Source organism: Oenanthe melanoleuca, chromosome 4A (assembly GCF_029582105.1).
Source record: "Oenanthe melanoleuca isolate GR-GAL-2019-014 chromosome 4A, OMel1.0, whole genome shotgun sequence".
In the NCBI taxonomy this organism is placed as follows: domain Eukaryota; kingdom Metazoa; phylum Chordata; class Aves; order Passeriformes; family Muscicapidae; genus Oenanthe; species Oenanthe melanoleuca.
Genome location: NC_079338.1, coordinates 7,735,753 through 7,762,685, shown reverse-complemented (window position 1 = coordinate 7,762,685; position 26,933 = coordinate 7,735,753). Strand labels below are relative to the sequence as shown.

The 26,933-nt window shown below is 45.8% G+C and overlaps 1 protein-coding gene across 6 annotated transcripts in view; it reads left to right on the top strand.

Moving 5' to 3' along the window:
* PAK3 (p21 (RAC1) activated kinase 3) overlaps nucleotides 1-26,933 on the top strand; it is a 132,330-nt gene that overhangs the window by 52,568 nt on the left and 52,829 nt on the right. The window contains exons 1-2 of one of the 6 annotated variants that reach the window (XM_056491255.1): nucleotides 10,625-10,746; nucleotides 15,669-15,816. The exons of 2 other annotated variants lie outside the window; for them this stretch is intronic. The gene's annotated coding sequence lies outside the window, so the exon portion shown is untranslated. Of the gene's footprint in view, nucleotides 1-10,315; nucleotides 10,457-10,624; nucleotides 10,747-15,668; nucleotides 15,817-26,933 lie in introns of those variants that run through there. 3 more of the 6 variants (XM_056491254.1, XM_056491253.1, XM_056491258.1) reach the window with 3 other exon arrangements.

The following is a 26,933-nucleotide window of genomic DNA, read 5'->3' as shown; positions in this document are numbered from 1 at the left end:
TGCTTCCTTGAGCTTCTTAAAGAAGCTGGTCACTGAAAGTGTTTTGAAAAGATGTCCAACAGGCCTTACCCTCTTCCCATACACTGTCTTGTGGCCAGGATCTCATGAATATATCTTTCCTTAATCTTGGGGTTCAAAACTCTTCTACTGTTCAGGTTTAAGACTTGTCAAACCTGTGCTGTTTTGTACACTGAAATACATAATTCAAGAACCATGAGAAGAAAAAAACGCACTCTTTTGTCAGAAAACTCATGCTGCACTGCTTTCTGGACTCTGAAATTATAATAAAAGTATTATTTCTGGGATATTGGTATTCTGTCTTCAAACTAATATTTGGTTCCATCTATGCCATTTCAAAGCGCACTGTAGCTGTCTCAATGACATGGAGGATAAATCTGTGGAATTAACTTCTCCTTGATGTTTGTACCTGCACACATGCTTAGCCTTCACTACTGCTTATGGAATTCCCTTTGTGGCCAAACAAAACCAAGAGTTTGGAGACGAACAGTAGAAATACTGCTTGGCATGAACAAATCTTCCATATTTTTATTGGCTGTGTCCTGATGTAAAGTGATCTGCAAGTGTGTGCAGGGGAGAAAGGGAAGGAAGATGCTGGAGGGTTCACAGTGAAAAGAATAAAGGGATATTCTCCTCTAAAGAAGTAAGTGCACTGAGGTGGTCTGTAGATGTAAGTTGGTGTTTTGGCACATTCTCCATTTACTATCATCATGTGGTCAGTCTCACTAAGTCAGTAGTCCTTCCTCTGGGACAGCTTTCTGAAATGCTGTTTGAAGTGCCTCAATCAGGTTTCAGAGGAATCTTTCTCTTCAGCTGTTGCGAATTATTTGTATCACAAAGACAGTCTCAGTCCTGCCGCTGTAGATTGTATTGGGCACACTAAAGAGGAGAGGGGCACTTCAGCCAGTGCAGTTGGTGCCTGTGCGCTACAGCAGAGAGCCTTGAATCTTTAAATCCAGTATCAACCAGTTTGCCTGGTCAGCAGCTGGAGAGTTTCTTGCATTTTAATTTTCCAGGTCACAACTCCAGTAAGCTTGGGAAGGGAATTCTCTAAGTCAAGACAGGCATTCTCTATCATGCTTTTTATAATTGTAAGGCTTCAGTCTTGCAGGCTGGTGTGGAAGTGCACAGACTACCCTTATCTCTGATCTTCTAGTGCTGGGAGAGCACTGCCCTGAGCCAGCCTGGCAGTAAACTCTAACTGTCATGGGATATTCTCCAGGCAATGAATCTCCAGGCAATGAAGCCTTCCTTTGTGGAAAGGGAGCCACATAAAGACCTTTTTCTTCTTCACGCCCTGCGGGCCAATATTGTCCTGATGCCTATGGTACCTTTGCATTGCAGTATACTGGGAACCCGCATTCTCCAACCCTCACAAGCCATTGTGCAGAGCTGTGTGTTTGCTGTCCACAGCACCTTTGTTCATATTCATCCATGACACCTGTGGAGCTGTGAAATCAGAGTTCATACTGATCTAGTATGAGGTTAATTCTCAGATTCACAACATTTGTTGTGGAAAAGTAGATTTTCAAGGGAGAGCTGAATGAGCAGGAGGAGGCGCATGTACATAAGGATCCACTTTCATGTGTGGAAGAGAAAGGAACCACTAGAGATGAAAGCAGCCTCAGCTGTCTCCTATTCTTTGAAGGATTAACTCAGACCCTCCCTTGTGATACCATAGTTGAAGGTCTAGGGTTTGTGAAGGTTGCAAACCTTTATGAGTTTCTCTGTGCTACAGGCCAGCCAGAGGTAACTCAGCCTAGGCTAGAAGTCTTTCTGACTGGGTTATTATGGGATGATGATTTGAAAATAACGTAGAGTCTTTTCTTTTCGGCTTGTTGGTTTCTGGTTGTAAGTCTGTATCTCCAACCTGTTCTGTAGTGCCTTGCTGCTTCCCTCACAGGTTGGCTCCCTTCCTGCTCACATGGAGCATGTCTTAAGGCTCATAGGGAAATCATGGACTTCAGTGGCATCAGACTTTTCTGCTTTCACCTGCTGAAGGCAGCAGGAGATGAGGTATGGCAAAGTTTTCCTAGCAGCTGCTCAACACTGCTTCCCTTCCACAGCAAACAGCACTCTAGTATCTTCAGGCCAGAATCATCCCATGTGAAATCTTCTGGTGATGGAGTACAAGAAAGAGGTCTGAATTTCTGCCTAAGCCCTTTCTGCTCCTGAAGCATAACTGCATTCAGTGGAAAAGAGCCAGAGAGCATGTTTTTTTTTATTGCAAACATGTCTGGCCAAGAAACAGGCGTTTAAAAAAGATTCAATAGTGGTACCAGTGTAAAAACTGTTAATTCTATTTTGTTTTCTAACAGCCTTATTTGCTTGAATCAGTTCATTTTCATACCTTCCCTTTGGATGTTATCTTCAAGTGGTTTTGGTCTGGGATGTTGAGATGCTCTGGACAGTCACAAAATAAATACTGGCCTTCATAATAAACATTTCTAAAACCCCAGGTACCACTAATGGTTTACCCTTTTCAAGTCTCTGCATCAAGGTGGAAGCTCAGCAGTCTCCCAATGACAGACCTGAGCTCAGGTATCAAGAGCTGAGGGCTGTACAGACAGGGCAGCTTCACACTTGCTCCACTTCGGTGCTTCATTGATTAGTCTTAATGATTACATCAAGGTGAATGTAAATTAAAACTCCAAATACAGACACTGCCACAGTATGATTAAGCCTGAACTGCCACAGTGTGGCAGCCTATAAAATGGTGACATTTCACCTCTTGGGCCTCTCTATTTTGATGTCTTTCAGCAGGCACAAAAATAGGTATCATTCCTGCTCACAAGAAGCTGTGGAGAAAATGGAGAATTACTTGTGTAAAAATCTAGTAGGCTGACAAAAGCTTTTTATATTAAAACAAAGATAAACAGCCTGGAGAATGGTTTTTATATGTCTCACCCACCTCTAGACATTTTGTAAGCTGAAAGAGGCATGGTGATGTGTGGCTGGTCCAATGAAGAATCACTGTTGAATGACAGCTATTTTTAGAGAAGATAAATTTGCTGCACTTGCCCATCTTGCTGTGGTGGTTTTACTATCAGATTGTGCCTTTAAAGTGTACTGCACCATAGACATGTGCAGATGTTCCTTACAGAGGAAAGGCTCTCATCTCTGTTGAGATTCTCTAGTGAAGGGGGTTGGGCATGGTCATGTGTCAGTAAATTTAGTCTTTGTGCTGGGCCATGATGGCTTGCCCAGACACATTTGGGTGAAGAATCTTATTCTCTGGTGCCAGGAAGGACTGGAAACCATTCTGTGCTGTTTGAATAGATAGGGTGGATCTTGGCTTTCTCAATCCTGAGAGCAGACTGAGCAACATCTTGAGCAGATAAAATTAAGCAGGCAGGTGGGGTCATCTTTGCTTGTGTTCAGTCAAACAGGATGTTCTGCATGAAGGAGAATGGTTGATGTTTAAGTGCAAACCAGGCAGAATTGGACTTGACAGGGATTCTCCTGAAGAATTCTGGATCTCACTGGTGTTTCTGCAGGAGGCTGTGATGTGTTTTGTTTACAAGCTGTGTTAACGTAGGGCTTGGTACATTCAAGCTGTTAGTCCTGCTACTCTGTTGGAATATGATTTAAATTGCAATTCAGTAAACAAAAAGGGGGCTGTGAGTGACACTGGGGATCCATGGCAGTCAAAGCTACAGCTGCCACTAAGCTGCTGCTCAGCCTGAGCTGCTCTTTGCCTCAGTTTCCCCTCTGCCAAAACTGAAGGAGGAATGCTGTGGGAAGAATCACTAAAGACAGCTCAGGTAGGATTACAGAATACAGGTATGAGTGGTATCATCTCATATTGTTTCCCTCTTGCAATACCCTCTTCCAGGTTGGGGATCTCTTTGCAGACATTCCTGTCCTTTGTGAGAGAGGCAGGATTTGTGAACCTGATGCCTACTATTAATCTGAGAGTATTTCTGTTATGTGTAATCAGTTGTATCTTTGTCTTAGATTTGAATTTTATATCACACACCTCCCCAGAGTAGGAGAGCACTATATTCAGTTTTACTAGCTCCTGGAGGTGGATTATATCTCACTCGATTGTTTACAACAGTTTGTGAAGATTCAACACCATTTTAATGGTATAGCAGTAGTATATTAATAAATGTATTTATTAAATGCAGTCCTTAGTAATTGACTGGTATTCAGTTGACATGTGTTAATAGTCCTATTAGATCTCAGTTAAATCCACAGTTGAAGCACTAATTTTGAATAGGGAAATCATGGTTTGAGGTAAAAATATGTACTAAAAGTACGGCAGCTTTTAATATAAAAGCTTTATTACTAAATATAGTGTTAAGTGTATTAATAAAGTTTTATACTGACTTTAGCAAATGTTTACACTTAGTAGATATTTTTTAAAACATTAAAATTACATAAAAGACACATTCTGTCAATTATTGTTGGAAGATTCATAAGAACTTATCTGTGGAGGTAATTTATGTCTCCTCCTGGGAAAGATTCAGACTTCACCATTTTACAGGAAAGTTTTTTTTTTAAGTGTGTTATTAAACATGAAGGTGGGCATTCTTCTCCAGAAACTTGGTCCTGGGGATCAGTAGTTTGGCAACTGAGCTTCTCCAAGCTATGGTGTTATTGTCATCCATGAAGGTTTCAGACTGCAGCACCTCAATCCACTGTTATTGCAGCTAAACGACATAACTTGCAGGTCTCTTGAGTAAAGGGTGAATGAAATCCATGTTTTGCAAGGACAAGGTGAAAGAGTTTCCTGAGTTGAGAACATCCCAGAAGACATGGTGTTTGGTGCCTTGCATGGTCCCACAGGTTCAGTTTTCAAGGGACATCATGCACCTGAGCTGAGAGGGATCCTCAGCAGTCATGCATAAATTATCCTTGAATGAGCTGCATTGCTCTAAGTCTGTGCCCTGCCCTGATCAAGATTTGCAGGACAGGAGTGGGAAGTATTCTAACCATTCACAGAAGCTACCTGCAAATGGGGTAAACTAAGATACAGAGTCTTTCAGTGTCTTAACCTCCAAGAGGCAGCATGTGAGAGCCGCAGCACCATGGGAAGGCCTCTATGTGCCGCCTTACTGTGTCACTTGTCCCAGTCTGTCACTGTGTTCCCAGGCAAGCCCTGGGCACTTTCACTGCTCAGCAACTTGAATCATTCCTAGGCAGCACCTGTGTGTCCTCCTTGCTCTGACTTTGCCTGGATCTCAGCATTCCACAGCTGAGCAGTTGGGATCCATCGCTGCTGGCAGGCTGCCTGCCTGTTCCCATTGCTATGTGTCGGTAGGTGGTTCCTGTCTAACAAAGCTCCTTTCCAAGGGAGACTGTTGATATGCTCCAGCATCACCAGATGGTCCCCTTACCTCTTCTCTCACAGTCTCTTGGAAAGATTAGTGATCCCTAAACCTCTCTGATGGAGGGACTTCTCTTTGTGACAACCTCATTATGTGGTTATCAGAAGCTGCCACTATCTAGGTTGTCAGGACAACCAGCTTGATTCAGAACCACTGGGAAGGGTCTGAACCCCAGGCAAATAACCATTCCCAGCTCCCAACAGATGCTCACCCACAGCCAATTGCCAGGGCACTGGGAAGCCATGACATCATGCGCCAAGCAGGCCTCCAAATTTAATTTTTAGCTTTCAGCATCCCTCCGTGGCCCCTCCCCCCAAGTACTCTCCACATCATCTCCTGGCACAGTTAATCAAGTGCTGCTGTTGTGCCATTCCAGAACCCCTTGGAGCTGCCTGGTCTCAGCAGGGCTGGCAGAATGGCTCCCACAGTCCCTCATGTAATACAGCCTCAGGGAGGAGTGGAACCATGGGGCCAAGTGCTGGTGCCTCAGTAGCATGGCATGGGAGAAAACTGCAGGGCACTGTAATACCCAGCTCTTGGGGAACAGAATAGGTTGCTTCTTATTGGGGTTTTGTTGATGGAGATAGATTGATGATCAGAGTCAATTTTATCTGTAAGATGAGCTCTCTGGCAGCCATCACTGAGTGTGGGAGCTTATTGGGATCCTTAACAGGATACTTTCTTCCTATGAAAATCTACTGACACCATATCAGCAGTCATGCTGTTTTGCTCAGATTGTGTTGTGTGATAAATGTGGCAGAACCAATTCTGGTGTAGATGAAGGCTGCGTCTGTTGCCGTACTAAGGGTTACGGAGCAGCGAGAGAACACAGCAACAAGGCACTCTTACTTGGTGCAAGAAAGAGCAATTTATTGAAGGAAGCCATTGTTTTAAATATGACAGTTTGTGAAAAACAGAATACAGACAGTTCATTGGTTAGAGAAAGAGACACCTCTTTTCCCTGGCTTTCCCATGGATCCAGCAGGTGTTTATCTCTGTTATGATTTTTTCTCTTGTGTTTACAGTAGAGAAAAAGGCTCTAGCCTGGGAAAAATCCTGGCCAGAGCTAAGAAAGTTTCACGGCCTGAGAAAAAGACTCAAAACCTGAGAAAAAGGCCTAGCTAAAATGTGCCTAGGCCTTCAGCAGTGTCCACAGTGTCCACCTTCCTGCACTGCTGAAGTAGAGTGGTTTACTCTCTGACTTTACTAGGGTATGTGTGAGCCACCTCTGGAACCATGTATCCCATTAAGGTTACATCCTACATAGCACTGAACAAGGCTTCCTGTGTATCTGCAGAGTGCCCTGCTTGTGCGCATTCCCTGTGAAAGCAGGATCAGTCAGCTCTTTGGAAGGATTCCTCCTTTTGCTTAAGAAAGACATTTTAAATTCACTGGCCATTCCATCTAAGTGTCCAACTTTGATTTCTGAAAATCTGGTGCTTGGTGTCCTTTGCTAAGACATTCAGCCTTACGGACCTCTCTGGCACAGGGAAGGCTGCTGGTCAGACAGTGCAAGTCTGCAGCTTTGCAGTCAGTTTGGGAGGTTCTATCTGAATAAATTTAAGAGGTAAGGTTGCCTGGCACTGGGCTTTTGTAGTCCTTAGGCATGTTTTGGAGGCTACAAGAAGGCTACTGCTCAGAGCTAAAAATTATTTCTCTTGCTTTGCTAGATGTTGACTACTTGGCCCTGGATTTCTGTGGGCTTGCATCTTCAGGAAGGAGTTTTCCCTGGGCCACTCCTGGCTAGGAACACCCAAGGGGGGGCTGGGAAGCTTGTGCACAGCCCATCTCAGAGACACTCCAGCACAGATGGCTGTGATATGGCCAGTCCTGCCTATTTTAGTACACAAGAAAGGAGCTGTTTGGATTGGTGATGCACATAGTCCAGCCAGGTCCTTCCTCCTGCTTCTCAGACACCTAAAGTATTGGGCATTGGGGCTCAAATTAGGGCAGCTTCTGAAGTTATTTTTGCAGGATGAGATTCTTGCTCAGAGACAAGATGGGTCCTGACAAAACATGGTTTGGGAAGGCCCTGTGGGTCATGGAGGCTGGGACCTTGTGGGTGAGCATGTGGACTCTCAAAGCATTTCCTGCTCACTGGGACATGCATGTATCAGTCACACGGAATTGACATCTAGCAGGGACTGGCCTGCTTTTTCATGCCCTGTGAGGACAAAGCCATTATCATGTCCATGTCTAGGCAGGTCTGGCCCAGCCCATCCCAGGTGGACCCGTGGAGCAAATCCAGCTTGCACTGCCGAGCCTGGCACCCTGGGACTGTGTAGGTGCCCTGACCATGCAGTCACTCATTTTTTCCCTCTCCCAGCAATGTGCCCGTTGTCAGCACATGCAGCTGCTTTTAATGTGCAGCAGAGCCCTCCAGCTCCAACAGGGTCAGCCTCATTGCAGCTGGAATGAGGAGCAAGGGAGCTCTTTGGTTTGAGCAATTTCCCCTTTGTGGTCTTTGCTTTTGATCCTTTCTTTGTCTCCTTTGCCAGGAAGGCATAGGACAGGCATGCAAAATCAGCTTTCTATCAGGTATAGGGCAGTTTGCTTCCATTTAGCAGCTTAAAGATAGCTGGAGAACCCTGGAAGGCTGAAATGCACAGGTTCAAGGGCTTTTCAGGCCAACCTGAAACATTTAAAAACCCTCTGTAATTTTCAGGCAAAACTCCACTATGCACAGTCAATGCTTGCAAAATTTCTTTAGCTCCCAGGAGAGTTGTAGCTTTGGACAGGGTTGAGCATAAGGGACCTGATCTGCTTTTTCACTGCTTGCAGTCAGAGTCAAGTTTCTGTTCTTTCACAGGGGCAAGGAAACCGAAACTCTTCCTTCATCTACTGTTGCCCAGCTCTTTGATAAGAGCAGTTCTGCTAAAAGTTTATGTTAAAACTAGATTTTAGTTGGACTTTTTAAAAGGAATGGAAGTGATTCACTCACAGTCCTAACATCTGCAATTGCCTGCAGGCAATTATATATCTGCAGGTTTTCCTTGAGCTGCTTACCTGTTTTGGAAGCCTATGAGTGGGACTTGCACTTCCCACAGCTTGTGGTACTCCAAGGTGTGGGACTGGTAAATGACCCACCAGTCTTTCCGAAGCCATCGGGAATGATTTTCACTCTGAAGGTGGCTGGGTCCTGCTGGTCCCCCATCTGCTTAGTCGTTTCCAGCTCTGGGCTTTTTAAAATAGCAGTTTGCAGCAGCCAGTGGTTTGCAGAGCTGGGTGAGCCTGCAGGGACCCTGACAGCTCCTTCAGCTGCATTCCCTTCCTTGCTGCAGTCAAGGGACATTCCTCCAAAAGCTTTGCATGGACTTGGACAGGAGAAAAACCGGAGGCCAAAACCTGCACTCTCTGCTAACTAACCTGCTTTGGCTCAACAAGAAAGAGTGTGTACCCTGCAGGGGTTACCCCATTGCTTATCCCAGGCCTCTTGGATACACAAAAGTGCTGTCACTAGGATGGACACTACACGCGGCAGAAAATGGAATGCTTCTTCCTCCATTATTGAGGTACAGCAGATTTGCACAACTCCTCCTGACCTCAGAGGGTCCAGAAAGTCATCTATCCACAGGAGTAATTCTCTGTGGGAGTGGAAAGAACACTGAGAATTTACTCTATGGCTTGACCATAATCACTGCAGAACTAGCCAGCTAAGTGACAGATTTGACTCATACTGAGGAAGAAAACCTTGGTGAGACTTTGGCTTACAGCAGGAAGGGATGGTAGTGATTCACTCAGGGCTGCTTGTAACATCAGTGTGGACTGGGTGACTCAGTGAGTTCTTGCTTCTGGAGAACCCGTCCTTTGAATGAGCTGTAAAGCAGCAGCCTGATCACTCATGGTCAGAGAAAATCACCTCATATGGTGGGACTGGGATGGTTTGTTATCTTCTCTTGGATACATGTGACTTGCCTTAACTTTGACAATAGCAGCCAACAGAAGGTAAGTCTTCATTGCTTTCCTTTGGCTGCTCCATAATGTGGTACTCTGCATACTCTGTGCATCTCCATCAGGAAAAAATCCCCAATAAAGCAAACAAAAAAATTATCAAAGGTGTGCTCACTTTGGTATTTAACAGCACAGCCCTTTCCATTGGTGGCACTTGGAGCTGGTAGAGCTTCCCACTAGCCTTGGGACCAAGCACAGCCCCAAACTCAGAGCATGGCTGGTGCTCCCAGTCCCAGCACTGATCCATGCCCATAGCCCTGCAGAGACTGTAAAATTGGTCATGTTTATCTGCACTTTTTTTTTTGTTCCTGGAAATATTGTAAATGGGAGATCATCCTCGTCAAAGCTGGGTCTGTTTCTACTTTTGATATCTTTCATGGAGGAGCTGAACTTGTGGATTCAGAAGGAGCAGAAGAAGGACTACACTTTGCCTAGGGAAGCATAATTCTAAAAGAATGAAGGAGAAGGAAAAACAAAGACCGTGAATAAGATTTTTCTACTGGTACACTGGGGGATGTTTGCAAGGAAGTGCCCTCTTTGTCGCAGGTGTGGCCGGAGCTGGTTACTCCAGCCTCACTCCTGCTGGGCTTCTCCCACCTTTTGGATGTGGACAGAAGAAGCCCACAGGCAGTCACACGCAGACGTCATCCGAAAGAGCCCCGAATTTCACGGTGCATTTCCCATTCCCAGCGGACGAAGACCAGGGAGCGTGATGATGCCTTTCAGGATGCCTCTCAGCCCCGGCCGGCGCTGGTGCCGCCTCCTGGGTGCCCGTACACGTCCGAGAGGGTTCCCGGGGAAGGGCTTGGACGGCGGGCACCCCCCCGCGCCGCACTTTCCCTGCGCGCTGCCTTGAAACACAAGATTTGCCCCCAGCCTCAGCCCCAGCCCGTGTGTCGTCACCAGCCTCCCGCCGCGCCCATTGGCTAGGCCAGCGCTGCTGCGGCGGCTCCGCGACGCGCGGGGTGGGCGGGCGCGCGCGCGGCGATTGGCGGCGCGGGGGGACGGGCCGCGCCCGGGGGGCGCTCGGCGGCGGGGGACGGGTGGGGCGGCGATGAGCGACGGCGGCTCCAGGTAACCCCGGCCGGGCGGCAATGAGCGACCGCGGCTCCAGGTAACCTCGGCCGCGCTGCAATGAGCGACCGTAGTTCCAGGTAACCCCAGCCAGGGCCTACGACCGCCGGCCAAGCGCGGTGTCCGTGGCCGCGTCTGCGGCTCCCCGTCTCCTCCCGACGATGGGAGAATGACGCCGCGGGCAGGGCCGGGGTGTTCCGATGCCGGGGTTGTCTCTGCGTCTCCGGGGTGCTGCTGCCGTCAGTGACACGTGTGTTGCCGGGCAATCGGCGGTGGCGGGAGCTCCGTGTCTTGCGGGAAGAATGCCCAGAGCCGCAGAGCTGCAACTGAAGTTGTGTCAGCGCCGGCACCGGCCATTAACGCGGCCGCGGTGCGTGTATTCCCCATCTCTCAACAATGCCGCCTCTGGGCTGCGCTTCTGCAGAGGAGTGAGAAATTCTGGGCTATGAATACCTCCGCGCTTTTTTTTTTTTTTCTTTTCTTTTTCTTTTTCTTTTTACCCGTTATTGCCAACGCGCATCCGATTGACCTTGGCACCTGCCAAGTTTTTCCCGAAATCCGTTCAGGGAAGGGTGATCTCTCCCTATGCGTGCCTGGTGGTGCCTGATGCCACACTGGAGCTGGTCCCTGTGCTGGGTTGTCATTTTGTCCCAGATTGTACACCAGCCAGCCGAGGAAATGCTCCAGTGTGATGTCTGCCCGCTCCAGGTTTCCTTCCTCCGGCAGGCGGTTGCTCTCGGCACGAGTGGCCCTTTTTGCTGATGATTGAAGCAGTTTTCAGATCCACTTTTCACCGATGCCAAAAAACGACCCTTGTTTTAAATACAGCGATGTATTTAACATGGAAGGCTGAGGAAATTCAGTCAGGAGAAGCCATAGCTTCAAAGCAAGCAACATCTAAAAGAGATGATGGGCCTGGACTGGGAAGAGCGGTTTGAGGCCTTGCAGCCCCGAGGGGTGTTGAGGGGCTGGATTTTGCCTCTCCCTGCGCCCTTCCGTTTGCGGGGGGTGGGCACAGCGTATGCCAGGAGTGAGCAGCCGGGGTGTCTGTGTGGAGAGTTTGGCAAACCCCCTTAAAGGCTCCGTGGCCCTGAGCCCCACCTTCCCGAATCCGATCCAGCGCCAGGGCTGCCCGAGAGGATACGCTGCTTTGCCCAGTCTTTCTGGGCACGTCAGGGATGCCTTCACAGGGCATCAGCATGGGAGGCCGGAGAATCAGCATGGGCTTTGCTGAGCGACTCTCGGGCTGACATGGACGCCTCAGAGGAGGAGGGGGAGTGGACGGGCTGTCGTGAGGGCCGAACCGGGTTGCTGCCTGCCTGCCTGCCCGAGGGGGAAAGGGAAGAGATCGCTGCGGCCGGAGGGGTGATGAAACCGACTTCTCTGGCTCCTCTCCTGTGAATCCATCTTCTCTGTGGCTTTCAGGCGGGGAGGAGGGGGCCCCAGCACAGCTCCGGAGCCAATGACACTGTGCCGGGGGAAGTGGAAGTGTAGCACGTGGCTGCAGAGGAGCCTCGAGCTTCCAGTCACAGGTTACCCAACAATGTGAGCAGAATGTGGAGTAAATTAGGGATCAGGGATAATGGGTTGTAGGTCTGGGACATGGACTGATGGATTGTTCAAGGCCAGGGAGTAAAGGTTGCCGTGGCAGGTTATGTGCATGGAGAAGGATTGCCCTGAGCCAGGTTTTCTGCAGTGAGCATAGGCTGGTGGGGGAAAGTGATGCTTGTGGCTGTATGGAGCTGCATGGATTGGAGCTGCTTTCCTTGAGTGTAGAACTGGGCAGAGGAGCTGGTGGCCGGCACGGTGCAGGGGGCTGGGGCTGCGGCTGCGGCTGCGGCTGCCTTCTTCAGTCAGCAAGCAGCTCACTCTGGGCTGCAAAAGAGGTTGTACTCTGAACCAAGATGTGCATGGATGGCATTTCTTCACTGAGTGACTCTGGATAACTAAAAGTAAGTCTCAGTAGCTCCTGTGAGACCTGAGCTCCTGTTACAGGATTAAGTTTCAGGCCTCGTGGGCCACTACTTGCAGCAGCAGCAATTCGAGAGGCAGCTGTGGCAGCAGTGCTGCAGGAGGCCATACCCAGGATGAGCTGCTTTGGTTGTCACAGCCTGTGGGCTTGGGCCTCATTCACGTCAGGGCTCTAACACAAGCATGCTGGCTTTTCGTAGGGTCTGATGTCATGGGCTTTGTGCCCTCTAAACTAACAGGCCCAGCCAGACTGTGTAAGAGGGTTTCCCAGAAGTTGGTGAGCATTTTACCGCTGACTACAGGGAAGAGAACTTTACCTTTCCAGATAGACTATTGACAAGGCAATTTCTCTGTAAGGATCTGACCAAAACTCAGAAAAATTGTGGAAGTTGGAGTCCAGAGTGTACTGTGTGTCTTGAGCTGACTCACAAAGTCTGGAAAAACAAAATTGGGCACAATTTTGGGCCCTGTATTTCTTTGCAGGATTTGTACATACAATTACAGGGATAGGTGAGACACATTCAGCTCCACAACATACTGTTGGCCATAGCAAACTCAACTCTTGTGTTAGCCATCTCCTGGCCTGGCAGCATCTGTTCCTAGAGGAGAGCTGGTTTGTGAGGATAGTCTCATTTTCAGTTCCTGTTCCCTTTGCCTGAAGCTTTCTTCTCTTTTTCATTTAATACTTTAATTGTGACTGTGGATCCAAGCATCCCTGGAGCTGCCAGTGTTCTGGGATCAAAACCAACTGGGAATCTGTAGGTCTTTTAGATCTGCCTACAACTCCTCCTTCATTTTAGCCATGTCTGCACAGAACCAGTCACAGGGGGATGTTGGCAGTTTTGACTTCTGCTGCTCTAGTTGGACTCCTTGTGACTTGGGGACATTAACAGCAGTATCACTTTGTGCCTCTCTGGTTTGAGTACTGACTTCTGTTCTTGCTGTGCTACACAGTGAGCAGGCAGAAGCCCACTGTTATCTTCCTCTTTCATTACCATCCTTAGCTCATGCCAAAGGTGCTTGAATCTTTTCTCCAGGAACTTAATGGGGAGGGCAGCGGTAGAAAGGGGAGAGAGAAACATGAACTAACTTTTACTTGCAGAAATAAACTTTTTCTTTCACCAGTGTTATTTTCTGCATAGCTAGCATTTTCTCCCTGTAGCTCTATTTTGCCCCTTACCTTTCAGACACAAATAGTTGAGCTTGTGTATCTTCCTTTATGTTGGCTTTGATTTTCCTGTTACTTGAAGAATGGCATTTAGGCCGAGTGGTAATTAGAAGGTTTCACTGGGCCAGGGTCAGCATAGGTAGAGACACTGATGTGAATGTCTTATCTCAGACCTGCTGTCACTGGTTGTCTCCTGCTCCTAGCAGTAATTTTATAATAGAAAAATATGACAAAAGTATCTGTGATTTGCTAGTGGATAGTCTCAATGCTTGGAGTTCTGGAGATTGTTTCCAGGTGAACATAAGCAGCTGTGCCTTGTATGTAGTGAACAGCAAGTGTGTGACTGTGCTTTATTGGAGATAACCAAAGGACTTCTCATTTTGCATGTTCAATTGCACTGCTCCAACTTAGCTCTAACAGTGCACTGCTTGTGAGTTGGCTTCCTAGGTTTTCTGAGACAGGCTGCAAGGTGTCAGTCACTGCCTCAGGTGCTGTGGAATGTGGCAGGGTGCACCTTGCTCTGGGCAAGCACCATGGCATCTGCCCTGGCAGTCCTGCTGATAGGCATCCAGAAGCCTGTGATGTTGTTGATGCAGTCTCATATCCCTCTCTTCTGAAGCTCTTGATCCCAGGAAGCCCTGGGTCCGGGGCAGACAGGCTTACAAGTGCGTCAGGTTGTTGGCTTCTGGATTGGGAGGATCTTTGTGTCACCATATGGCACCAGCCCTGCCTGCAAGTCTGGCTCTTGGAGCACTGGGCTAGGTGCACTGCCAGGTACTCTGATGTCCTGTCTCGTGTCATTCCTTCCAGAGGCAGACTTGGAAATCATGTCTCTCTAAAACTTGGGTATGTCCTGCTGAGTTAGGAATCCTCTGCTACAAATGTTGCATTGTTTTGCTCTGTCCTTCTGGCTGTGTGTATTGAGTATTCAAGGATAAAATAGTGTTGTTATATATTCAGTGTGCTCATTTCTCAACATTAGTTTTATTGTCAGTTGTTAATCTAGTAGTGTACCGACAGATGTGACTGAGTCTTGAGTGATGCAGAGCACATCTCTGCCCTGGAGACTTTGCTGCCACTTCCAGAGTTGGAATAGTATTCAGTGCCTCCATGTGTTGGGTTTGGGGCTTGGTGTGGTGCTCTGATACAGCACTGTAAGGCTTAAAAAGTTGGGAATGGCAAGGTTAAGATTGGATGCATATCCTTTGCTCTGCTCTGGTCATGTGTGCTGTCTCATTGTTATCAGAAGCAAATTAAGGAAATTTGGATCAAAAACATGCCCAAAAGAATCTTTTGGTAATTTCATGTCTTGTGTCCTGGTGGCAAAAGCGTGCTTTCTCATTTGTAAACAAATTATTTGGATGTGACTCTTTGACTTCTGAAAGTGACACCTGGCATGTGGACCACTGAGCTCTGTGGTGCGGTCCAGCTTGCTGCTCATGCATATGCTTTGCTTTGCCACAACTCAGGGTACTGCAGCGTCATTTTTGTCCAACCGTAGATCCCCATTAGCCTGAAACAAACTGCCATTTCGACATTGCAGTATGGCACAGACTCCAGAGCCAAACCATTCTCATTTCCTTTCTAATCCTCAAGTGTTGAAAATGCTCTGGCACCTTAGCAGGCTCAATGTTGTTCTGCAGGGTGTATGCACAGTTGGATGCATTTGACGAGGGCAGTAATAAAACATTTTGTTACCATGTCACCTGAGTGTACTCATTTCTCCAGACAGTTGAAGGGACAGCAGCTGTGTATATCATCCCCCCCCTCCCTCCCCCCAACCCTCTGTCCATTTGCTGGCATCAGAAAATTAGTTTCCTTTATTTAGAAAGGGCACTGGAAAGTACTTCTCTGTGTCTCTTGAGGGGAGTGAAAGCCCTAATGTTTTTCATTTTCTGTCTGCTACTTCTCTATTCCCTATTGTGAAGGAGAAAATCCTCCAGATTATAAATTTTCTAGGCACTTCCCTGCAGAGAGTCTTGATTCAACCTACAGTGCCCAGATGCCAGGTCATATTTATCAGGTGCATCCAGTCACTCCCCAGATGAACCACAGGGCTACTGGTACATGGTAAACCTGAGAGGGAAAAACTGAAGGCACACAAAACTCTGGGCGTTTGCTAAAGCTGTTTTTAATGTCTCCTCCCCTCACAGGCAGAAGATTGTGGACTTGGATTTGGGATGCTCTTGATGTGTCACCAGAAAAGCTGTGATATGTGCGCTTGCAGAAATGAAGGCTTGGGAAATGCTTTTAATTGTGATTCCACTCTGCACAACACAGATTGTCATGCTTTGAGCTCAGGTTTGTTTTTTATCAGGGACAGACATTGATACCACAGCTCCTGTTGGTGCATGAATATTTTAACGACTCAAACGATGGGATGCCTGCTCCTGGAAAGAGCTGCTTACATCCATGTTTGACCTCTTTAGCAAACCTAACCGGCTCAGGTTGGCATTTCCTACAGATGTGGTCTACATCAGCTGTGCTGTGCTATGACTCTCCTCTCTTCGTTCCAGATAATTCAAGCTGGGAAGAAGTGAGATTTCTAGCAAGAAAAGAGAGTAAAACAGACAGAATTTGCTGCCTAATTTGTTTATTTTTGAGGAAGGTGCCTTGCATTTTGTAGGATGCATGGACCAGAAAGAGGTGGCATAATATTTGGAAGTATCTAGAGTGGCAGTCTGTGGGGACAGTCTTCTCCTTTCATTTCTGCCCCTCATACTGTACCACACCTTCTCTCCATGCTCTTGTTCTCTCTCTACTTCTAGCACCAGGGGAATGCAGAATCCCTCTCTTTAGCGGCAGTAATGAATAATGTTTATCGTTTCAGAAGGAATAAGCTGAGAGTGGAGTCTTACTCTTTTCTGCAGTCTGTTGGCAGTTCACACAGAGATTGTGTCCTGGACCGTTCTTGAAATCTATTGTGATACTGAAATGCTGGAACTTCTGCTACCTTTGTGTATTTCTGAAGTAAATTGTCCACAACGCATCTCTAATTAGGGGGCACTTCTGTACCATAACTTGTAATGTGAACAGAGCTTTTGAACAACCTGCTCTTCAGTGCGTGCCCTGTCTTCTCCCATGGTCTGTGGAGCACTCTGGACTCTCAAGGTGGATGCATCTTCTTCATGTAGTAAGGAGAAGCAATTAGAATCTGGTTACAAAGAATTTCCCAGTTCTAAGTCCTTGGTTTGGTAAGCTCTCTTTCCTCTTGCTTAGTAAACACAGCAGCACATGGATGAAGTTCCTAGGCCCATACATTACATAAGATGTCTGTTTTCTTGAGTACTTTTTGATCTGCATTTCACATTGTTTGCATTGCTGATCTCAGCAGAATGTCAGAGGCTGCCCTCATGGGTATACCTGAACACATGTAACTCTCTGTTTGAGGGTTGCATCTATCCTGGGTGTAATTGCTTGTGTACTGGAGCAGGAATTACACATAGCTGTGTATGTACCCACAAGCAGTCTGGTAAACATAATCCCAAAATCAACCCATAATAGTACTGGATTTAGGGCAAGGAGAGGAAAAGGTTGTGCTCTTGTGTAATCCAACAGCCTCTAAAGCACAAGTTCTTGTCAGACTGATGGCTTTTGTTGGTGGCGTCTTTAGGCAGAAGACACCTTGCACTAGTCTTCCCTGCAGTGCTGGTGAAGCATTGTGTTGTGATCCATGGAGTGGGCCATGTCTGACTCCTGATCTGCCTTGCCATGTAAGGGGCAGCTCAGGCTCCCTTCTGTGCTCACTGGAATTTTGAATGTTGGTGCCAGAAGGCAATGAACAGTAGGTACACGTGTCTAGCATTTTTCTGCGCTCCGAGGATCTTGAAGCATATTTTCTGTGAAAACTGTTTAAAAGATTTGCAATAAATGCCTAAAAGTCAGGCCTGGAATAAAAGCAGAGATATGTTAAGGCAGGGTCTGACTGCTCCAGGGGGGCTGGGTGTCAGGTTGACTCATGTCAAACACATTGGAAACAAAAGGATGAACTCAGATGCCCAAGGTCAGCAGTAGGGTGCTGTCACAGCAATGAAAGATAGCAGTTAGAACGTAAACATGATTGAAGTTTTGTGTCCTGAACTCAGTGTGGGGAATAGTGGTGTTGGTATGGCAGGGGACCTTGAAAACCTAGGCTAGTAGATGCCTAAATGGGTCCATGGAAACTAATAAGAACAATTTTCATCCAGCAGTGCCAGGGAGAAAAGAGCACTGACACCACTGAGGTCATGAGGCTCATTTGAAACACACAAGGAGGACGTGTTAAATGGAGAATTGCTACTTGTGATATTTTAGGTATTAAATGCATCTGACAAAGAAAACTTGTGAAAAGGCCTGGATTCAGGATATGCTTGTGCTTAGCAGAAGTGTTCTGTTCTGTGACTGTTGTGAGTAGAAAGATAAGGCCCCCAGCCAGCCCCTGCTCAGCTGTTGTAGTTTGGTGCTAAGCCAAATGTTGTCACGTAGCCATTGCGCTCTATACAGGTGGCCACGGAACATGAGATTTGGAGTGGAAGGTGTAGGGATCCCTGGGTAATGGGGATTTAAAGATGGCTTAGACTCTTTGCATTGCCTTTTTCTTGTGTTTGAGAGAGGTGTCCTTGTATGCATATATATCATATGCAAATGGATTTTGAGTTGTGTGTTCTGTCTGAATTTAGAAAAGGAGTGATTTGAAGAAAAGATCCTCCAGGAAATGCTGCTTTTACTAGCACAGACCTCTTGACTGATTTGTGGGGGAGGAGAGAGTGGGAATGAGGGGGAAGTTCACTGAGGTTTTCTTTTCTTGCTGCGCTTTGGGAAAACTCCAGCCAAGGCCCAAATGCAGTCAGATGAATCAGCCTCCCTTTTGCCCTAAGTAATTGGTAACTCTAGCTGCAATGCAATTTTGATGTATGCCTAATACACTTTTCCATAGTTAATTGAGAAGAAACAGTGCAGTAGATGTATGATGTTGAGTTGGCCTTTGTATGGAGTCGTTGAGCTAGTAGGGAGATACTGTAGGCTGTTCCTTGAGAGGTTGGAATTTGCTGCAAATGATATTCCATACTCCAGTCTGAAGGCTGTCACTGCTATTCATCTGCTATAGAAAATACATTTCCTCTCTCATACACGTGTAGAGAGCACTGTAAGTTGGCACATGGCGCTGTTCCTCAGTGCAGGGTTTCCTTGGAAGTGTCTGATTTTATAACAACTTCAACAGAATATTCATGCTCTTAGATGAGTGGCTGTTCCTGTGCTGACAAAGCATCTCATATTCCTGTAAAAAAATGAAAACCACTTGTTTTCTAAAGCATCTTGTGCCTATTCAAACTCATAGCTTTCTGGGTCTGCTATAGGATTTCCACTGGGCTTGGAAAACTTACCAGACAAGCTCAGCATTCACCACTGGAAGAATATGGAGTAACTGGAGGGCTTTCTTGTCCTGGAAACAGGACATGGAGCAGTTGCCCTCAGCGGGCTGAGACTTGCCAAATGCCTTGTATTTCTTGTTGGAAGCCTGTTTTTGCATGGAAGGACTATATTACATTCACAACTGTAGTATCTATTGGTAAGTACTGGCTTTAATAACATGCACTTCACTTTAGCAGAATATCAACAGTGCAGTGAAATTAGTGTGCTGTACTGGGCAGTAGCATCAGTGTTCTTTTACTATTTCCAATGGTAAATACTGTACCTGTTAATTTTATAGCATTTACAAATGCATTAGAAAATTAATAAATCCCTTTGAGGAACCTGTAGTCACAAATGTGATTATCTCAGCCTTGGAGTTTTAGTCATGGCCACAGCTTCACTAAATATTCTCTAAAAAGAGAGAATAAGCCTGGTCTTGAACTGTTCTTTCATGGTATTGCTTCATATGCAGGCAGCATATGGCCTTCCTCTCTCCAGATATTTTGAGGTGGAAGAAAACAGGTACAGATGTAAAGTCTTCACAAGGAGCATTTGAAACAGTTGGCTCTGTAGCATTTTGCACCTGAAGTGAAACCCAGAAATAGCTCTTTTTACCATGTACCTTTGTAGGGTACAAAAAGGGCTCTTGGATGTTTGAGGATAGAAACACATAGAAAGCAGCATACTCCTTTCTGTGCATATTTAGCAGAGGAATACTCCTACTTGTTTGATTCAATGTGTTACATGTGTCTGGAGGAGGATTGTATCCAGGCAGCTTGGGCTGTGATCTTTCTCTCTCTAGTTCACTGGATTAGAGTTTTATATTTTCTGCAGCATAACTTTAAATGGACATTATTTTACCCCATTTTAAAAAGGAACTGGTGTTTTTACAACTCAGGCTGATATATAACTAATCTTTTTCTTTCCAGAACAAGGTCATTACATCTTGATGCAGTAATTCTGTGTGTGGGATAAACCACAGGATAAACCACACTCTCTCTGTGTCTCTGTCTTCTGCTTTTATCTGTATTTGTGTGCACGGTGGGGAGGAGACGTGAGGGGAGTGAAAAAGTTTTGATTCTGGCCAGTTAAACTATGATTAGGGAGAATAATACATGGGTTTTGAAATGCAAAGGGCTGTTGTCTCAGAGCTATTGCTTTGATACTTTATCCACAAAGAGAAACTCCACAGTCTCAAGTCAGAAGAGCCTGGGGATGAAATTACACCTTTGCCAGGCTATGACAGGTTAAACTTCATGGAGATGCAGGTAGCAAATTATCCACAGACTGAATTGCAAAAGAGGGCTTTAAAATGGGCTTTAAAAACCTGCTGGGGAGATTAAGTGGATTAAAATATTTAGTTCTTGTGTCTCTCTTTTGGTCGTAGTGCTCAAAGCAATCTGTGAAGGAAAGAGGGACAATGTTGTTGTTTTGGTCTCAGCCCAGAGAAACCTGAGGGATGGAGTAATGGCACTATGGGTGGAACAGGGAAGAACAGGAGCCAGCAGCAGGATCCAGCTATCATGCTGCCAGTCTCATTCCCTGGTCTTAAACTAAGTTGCCTCCCTGCTTGTTACAGTTTCTAATTTGCCTTGGATGTGTCTATTTACTTTTTCCTGAGTCAGTTTACACCACAATATGTTATTCATGGCTAGCCTGGGGAGTCCTCCCTGAGTTGAGGGGAACCAGGCTTCTGGAATGCCACCAGCACAAGCACAGTGTGGCAGTAATTGAGGCCCTGCCTTCTCTCTTCAGAGTGTGAGGGTCAGACATTAACCCAGAAATGCAGCTCCCCAGGCTGTGGGATTCTGGGTACCAGAAATTCTGCTGAGGCAAAGGACAGGGAAGGGAGAGTCCAGAGGAAGTGTCTCTAGAATGTGATTCCAGCATCCACAGCTGGCCTAAATTTTACTCTGTGCCAGGAAGCAGCTCCTTTCTCACAGATGGCTGCTGTTACAGAACAGTGACACCATGGACTAACTGGGCATACAGTATTAATAGCATCAATGAGAAAATTAGGAACTCACATCAAAGCACTGAGAGTTGTTTGTATAATATTTGGCTTTAAAACTAAGTGCAAAAGGAAATATATTACACTCAGCTAAGCATGTTTAGAGGGGCTTGCTTCCAAGATATGATTCTGCAGCTTTTAGGCACACACATAGGCAGAATGACCTCTTAAGGATGGGGGAAAGCTGCTGTCACCTGTAACTCAGCAAATCACTAGTTCCATGAAGAAACAAAACTCAATGCTGCTCTGAAATTTAGCCTGACAGGAAAAAAAAGTCAAAACTACTGTAATAAATGGCTGCTGAAAAGTAAATCAAAGGGAAGTGCTGCTTTGGCCATGGTTTTTCTCAAACATGGTCATTCCCTTGGAATTTGAGTCCAGACATTCTCATCTGTACTACATTGAGACCCTGCACCGAATACAACAGATGCAACAACGCAAATAAATTAGTACACACTCATTTGCTAGAATTTTTCTAGTAACAGAAAATTATAAAAAGGCATAATCAGTTAATCTAATTTAGAAATCTCCTCTTCTCCATTAAAACACTGACATTGGACCAAACTACACAGAGGCTACCTGTATCATCAGTCAGTACAGATGAAACATGGATTTAAATACTGTCAGCCATTTAATCTCCATAAGTAGACTCTTGGATATGGGGATTTAATAAATCAAGGACAAGTACAAAGCATAGAAATATTGTCTTGAGGATATACCAGTTATTACTAGTGTCCCTTTTGACTGGAGCAGGGACTGCTCAGCCATAGCTAAGTCTCCATAGATGAGCACAGCCTGATCTGAGCTTCCTGCCTGCACTCTAAGCAAGTTGATGCACATGTCTGCTCTGAGAGCTGCAAAAACATGTGAATGCAGCACTGTGCCCATGCCAGCATGATCCTCAAGAGGTCCATCATAGTCCTGTCTTTCTGACAGCTATGAGTGTCTGTCACTTCCAGCCTGGAAGACATGTGCTCTGTCACTGCCATAAACCTGGCATGATGCTAACAGTAAAGTCTTTATGTGGTTTTAGATACATTTCTCTGATAGTTCTGCCACTTTAGCATCCACCCACAGAGGGGACCTGACATCTTTTTAAGTAGTTTGTTGAGACACTACAACTGATGACTCAATTTAGTTGTCTTTATCTGCAACAGACTCAGAGTTGTTTCAATGAAATAAGTATGGGCTATTTGCCCTCAGAGCAGGTCAAAGATGGAGTCAACTAGTACACCTGCTCTACTTTGCTCAGTTACTTGTTTCATTTTGAATCAAACCCTGTCTGTCTTCTACTTCAGCCTGTCTCACACGCGTGCAAGCCTCCCTGCCTTCACTGATGCTCAAGCTAGACAGTCTGAAATTACATCACTGGCATCTCGCTGCAGCTTAGATGGCATCACCTCAGGTTACACAGGACTGGGAGAGACCCACTGGGTCACCAAGTACAGCCTCTGCTGTCCAGGCAACCACATCACTTAATCCCTTTGTAAGTGAATCAAAAATAGTTATGAACCATACCCTTGAGCCCTTCAACTCAAGGGCTCGCCCATGATCTTGTTCAGTTTGAGCAGTACTTGAGATGTCTTCCCCTGCACCCATTCAGCACAAGTGGGATTTTATGGGTCTAGTAAAACAGGTAAAAATGCAATTGCAACTCTGGCCTGATCCTTCAGAGGAAACCAGTTTTTCTGTGGTTTTTTTCTGTCATGTTGGGAAAAACATTATCTTTCTGCCCTTTAGCTTTAATTTCTAGGCATATAACCAGGTTAGAATTGAGAGAACAGGGGAAAATAAACTCTAAGCAGCGTCCCAGCTAAGTCTTAGATATAGAGGATACGTGTCTTGAGCTATGTTGAATTGTTTTGCAGTTAAACTTCTGGGATCTGAATGGATTTCCAAGCCTGTATCAGAGCTCTCACAGAGACGACCTGACAGATATGACTATCAGCAAAAAAAATCTAACAGTACCATTTTCTTAGTCTGAGTTGACTACCTTGGGGTGTCATGACGCACCTTCTAGCCTAGAGGACAGTCCTTACGAAAAAATAGTGATCACTGGCCAAATTTTGCCTGCAATTATGTGGTCTGACCTCAACTTTTCATTTAATTTGCAGAATTGAGGTTTATAGACGGCTTTTGCAATCAGAGCATGGTCTCAGTATTTCTGCTGTTTTCTAGCACACATTCTTCCTTTCTGTAGCTATCTTCCAAGTCTTTTCCCTCTCACAAGATTTCCTTTCTCAAGAGTTGGGACAGGCATTTTTCAGATCTGTGCAGGAATAGGCCAGTTACTCACAAAAGGGCTTCAACCCTGGAGGTGCTTCCTTATAGACAGAGGAAAGAACATGTGGTTCTGCTCTCTATGCAACCTTTGGAAGAATGGAAACTTGGTTTTTTTTTGTTTTTTGGTTTTTGGGTTTTTTTTTTAGGGCAAACAAACCTTCTGCAAAGACTTGGGAAGTGATTCATCTCCATTTACACAGTCTTCGGTATCAGGTTGTCAGACTGGGATCATATGTTGCACTTTATAGTATAATGCCCCTGAATGTAAATTAGATCAAGGCACTCTTACTATTTGCAGCAGCCAAAGTTATATTAGTGCTGAAGATAATTGCTGAAAGAGTATAATGATTACCCAGATAATCATGGTTGAGTTCCATCAGAAACGCTGAACACTCACGTTCTGATAAAGGGCCCAGCTTTCCACTGTTGTGAGATTTTGCTGAACTGGGAATGGTGAAAGCCCAGAAAACTGGCACAGATTCTGTCTTGGTGGCTTGTCAGATACTGGCCATATGGAAATGTTTTGTGGGATCAAAAAATAGATTAGAGCAGTGTTTATGCATTTTTTTCCCTCAGACTTCTATGCCGTAGAAATCAGTGGAACTAGTCTTAGCCAAAGGGGCAGAGCAGCTTTTCTCTTTAGCTCACAAGTCATCAGAGATTTGTATTAACTGATATGAATCCTGTTTCAGACTTGAAGGAATGCAGTCCCAAATCCTTCAGCAGCTCCTAGTTTTTTCATTGCAGATACCAGAACCACTATTTAACCACTGCTGTGGTGACCTTGGAGTCCAGGACCTGAATGGTCACTGGAAGCACCAAGAACTGTCTCAGTTATGCAGTGTCACAGAATCGGAGAATAGCTTGGGTTGGAAGGGACCTTAAAGATCATCTGATTTCATGGGCAAGGACACCTTTCAGGAGAGCAGCTTGCTCAGAGTCCTAACCACCTTGGCCTTGAACACTTCCTGGATTGGGACATCCACTTTTCTATGAAAGCTGTTAAAAATATGGAATGCTTCATGAATTTAGGTGGATTTTCGGTAGGGAAGGTGTTAATCTTGGCTAGGCCCTGAAGGTAATCTGCCAGGTGTATGTCCTCAGTAAGTCTAAGTAACTTCTGCTTGGAAGATGAGTAGAAGTATTTGCATCCCACGTGGATGATGAGGCACATGCAACTGGAATTTTGTCCCAGGGAGGTGAAGATATGGATTCAGGTGGAGGTCTTGCACAAGGAGGAAATGAGCTGTGTGGTGAGGTTTGGAAAACGTATTCTGATCAGGCTGGTATGTCTTTTTGAAGGGAGAGTGGGAAGAGCTTTGTTTTGACAAAGAGGACATGAAGGCTCTCTGTTTTGTTGGTAGATGCTATTTGTTGACTCCTTTATAAAATTCTTGATGGAAGAAAGAACTTTTTATGGTGGAAAGTGCTCATTCCAAATAAAACAACAAGAGGTGGTGGCTTGAAATAAAATTATTTCTAGAAGCATGAAAAATGTTCTATTTTCAATGTGTGCCTTAATGCCACATCTTAGAGTTTCCTTGACAGCATTTCTAATCAGCAGGCACTTATGCATTCTCTACCACTATTAGTTGCAGCTTAGTGACACATAATTGTATTGCTCCTTTATCACTCAACTTGCCAAGTTTTTTGTGTGTTGGAATGCAGGATGGGTAGGAGAATTTATTGCCTCACTGTCTCTTAATGTTCTGCAATGCAAACACATATTTTGCCAAAGCCTTTGAGAAGGTACAGTATCAGAAATTGTAGGCAATTGCACGCCTAGAAGTAAAGGTGTTGCATACTGCCTGCACTGATCATCTTGCCAAGTCCTTTTATTGTCACATTATTCTACATCAACAGAGTTTGGTAAAAAGGAGATCAGTGAGAAAGCTGAATGATAGACACTGATTTTTGATGTGTACACATACATACACATAAATTGAATTTTTGACAGCTGTTACCCGCAAACCATCAAAGCAAATTTTTTACTGAGGGTTGGCACATAGAGAGTAGAGGTATGTAATTACTGGGGCACCAGAACAGCTGCGGTGCTCTTTGCTGGGGCAAATGGTGATGCTGCAGCTAGACGGGAGTGCACCTCTCCTCCAGCTTCTCCATGGAAGTCAGCGTGGGTCAGCTGCTTAACAGGGCACTTGTTGCTGCAGGTGTCTGTGTCTCATGCTGATGTGCCAGCTGGAAAAGCAAACTTGGGAGCACCTTTCAGAACTGCAAGCACAGCTTTGGTAGAAGAGTCGATGTTTCTTTGGTCTTTTGTCTTACAAAAATTGAAGGTGATTTGTGCTGTCAGTGTGGGAGGAGGAATCAAAGAATGGTTTGGGTTAGAAGGGACCTTAAAGACCATCCAGTTCCAGCCCCCCTGCTATGGGACACCTTCTAGAACAGGTTGCTCAGGGCACTATCCAGCCTGACCTTGAACAGTCCTGGGGATGAGGCAGCCACAGCTTCTCTGGACAGCCTGTGCCAGGGCTTCACCACCCTCACTGTAGAAAGTGTCTTCCTAACATCTAATCTAAACCTGCTTTCTGTCAGTTTGAAACCATTCTTTCTTCTCCTGTGACTCCTGTACCTGTAAAGCATCTCTCTCCAGCTCTCTTGTAGTCCATTTAGGTACTGGAAGAAAGTTCTGAGCTTGTCAGAAAAATGGGAGCAGCCTAACTGTTTCGCTTATAAATCCCCTGCTTTGAATGGTGTAGACAGCCAGTGTTAACATGGTTGTGCAAATTCCATCCTTTGCCTTGATCCATTTTGTGCAATTGGATTGTCAAACTAAGTAGTACTGGCTGCTTGAAAGAGCTATGATAGAGTTTAGATGTGTTGGCATTGCAGTTTAGATTATAAGTAATTTTATAGGGAGAGTGTGTTCTATGTCATCAGCTGGGTGAAAGAGCTGAAGGAAAGGCTGATGAGTCCCAGTAGATCAAAGTCCTGGTGTTCCTCTCCTCTCCTCTCCTCTCCTCTCCTCTCCTCTCCTCTCCTCTCCTCTCCTCTCCTCTCCTCTCCTCTCCTCTCCTCTCCTCTCCTCTCCTCTCCTCTCCTCTCCTCTCCTCTCCTCTCCTCTCCTCTCCTCTCCTCTCCTCTCCTCTCCTCTCCTCTCCTCTCCTCTCCTCTCCTCTCCTCTCCTCTCCTCTCCTCTCCTCTCCTCTCCTCTCCTCTCCTCTCCTCTCCTCTCCTCTCCTCTCCTCTCCTCTCCTCTCCTCTCCTCTCCTCTCCTCTCCTCTCCTCTCCTCTCCTCTCCTCTCCCTGTTGAGCCAGAGTCCCCATGGTAAGTTCATTACAAAGCAGAAGAGAAGATCTGATTCTTGACATTTCCTCCTACACTCCCCCACAGGGAGGCAGGATGGAAAAAGTCCTTCTGTGTTTTGGATTTGATTTGGGTACTCAAGGCTGTTTGAAAGGCCTTAGCTTCTTTAAGAAATTATGAGGATGTCAATAGTAGAGTTAATTCTTTGAAAGAAATCAGCTACTAAAAGACTGAAGATTGGGGGACTGGGAGTCAAGGGCTGCAAACATGAAGTGGGGATGTAATCAACATACATAGCAGGAGAGTATTCCATAAGGAATGTGACCAGGTGTACCTGCTCCTAGACATATAGGCAATTTAAATGTCAGACTATGAAGGTGAACATGTGCAGCAGTACACTGGGACAAAAGATAATTTTGCTGTCATTGTTTTCAAGTGACAGTGATTGCTATTCCCTGGAGTACAGGA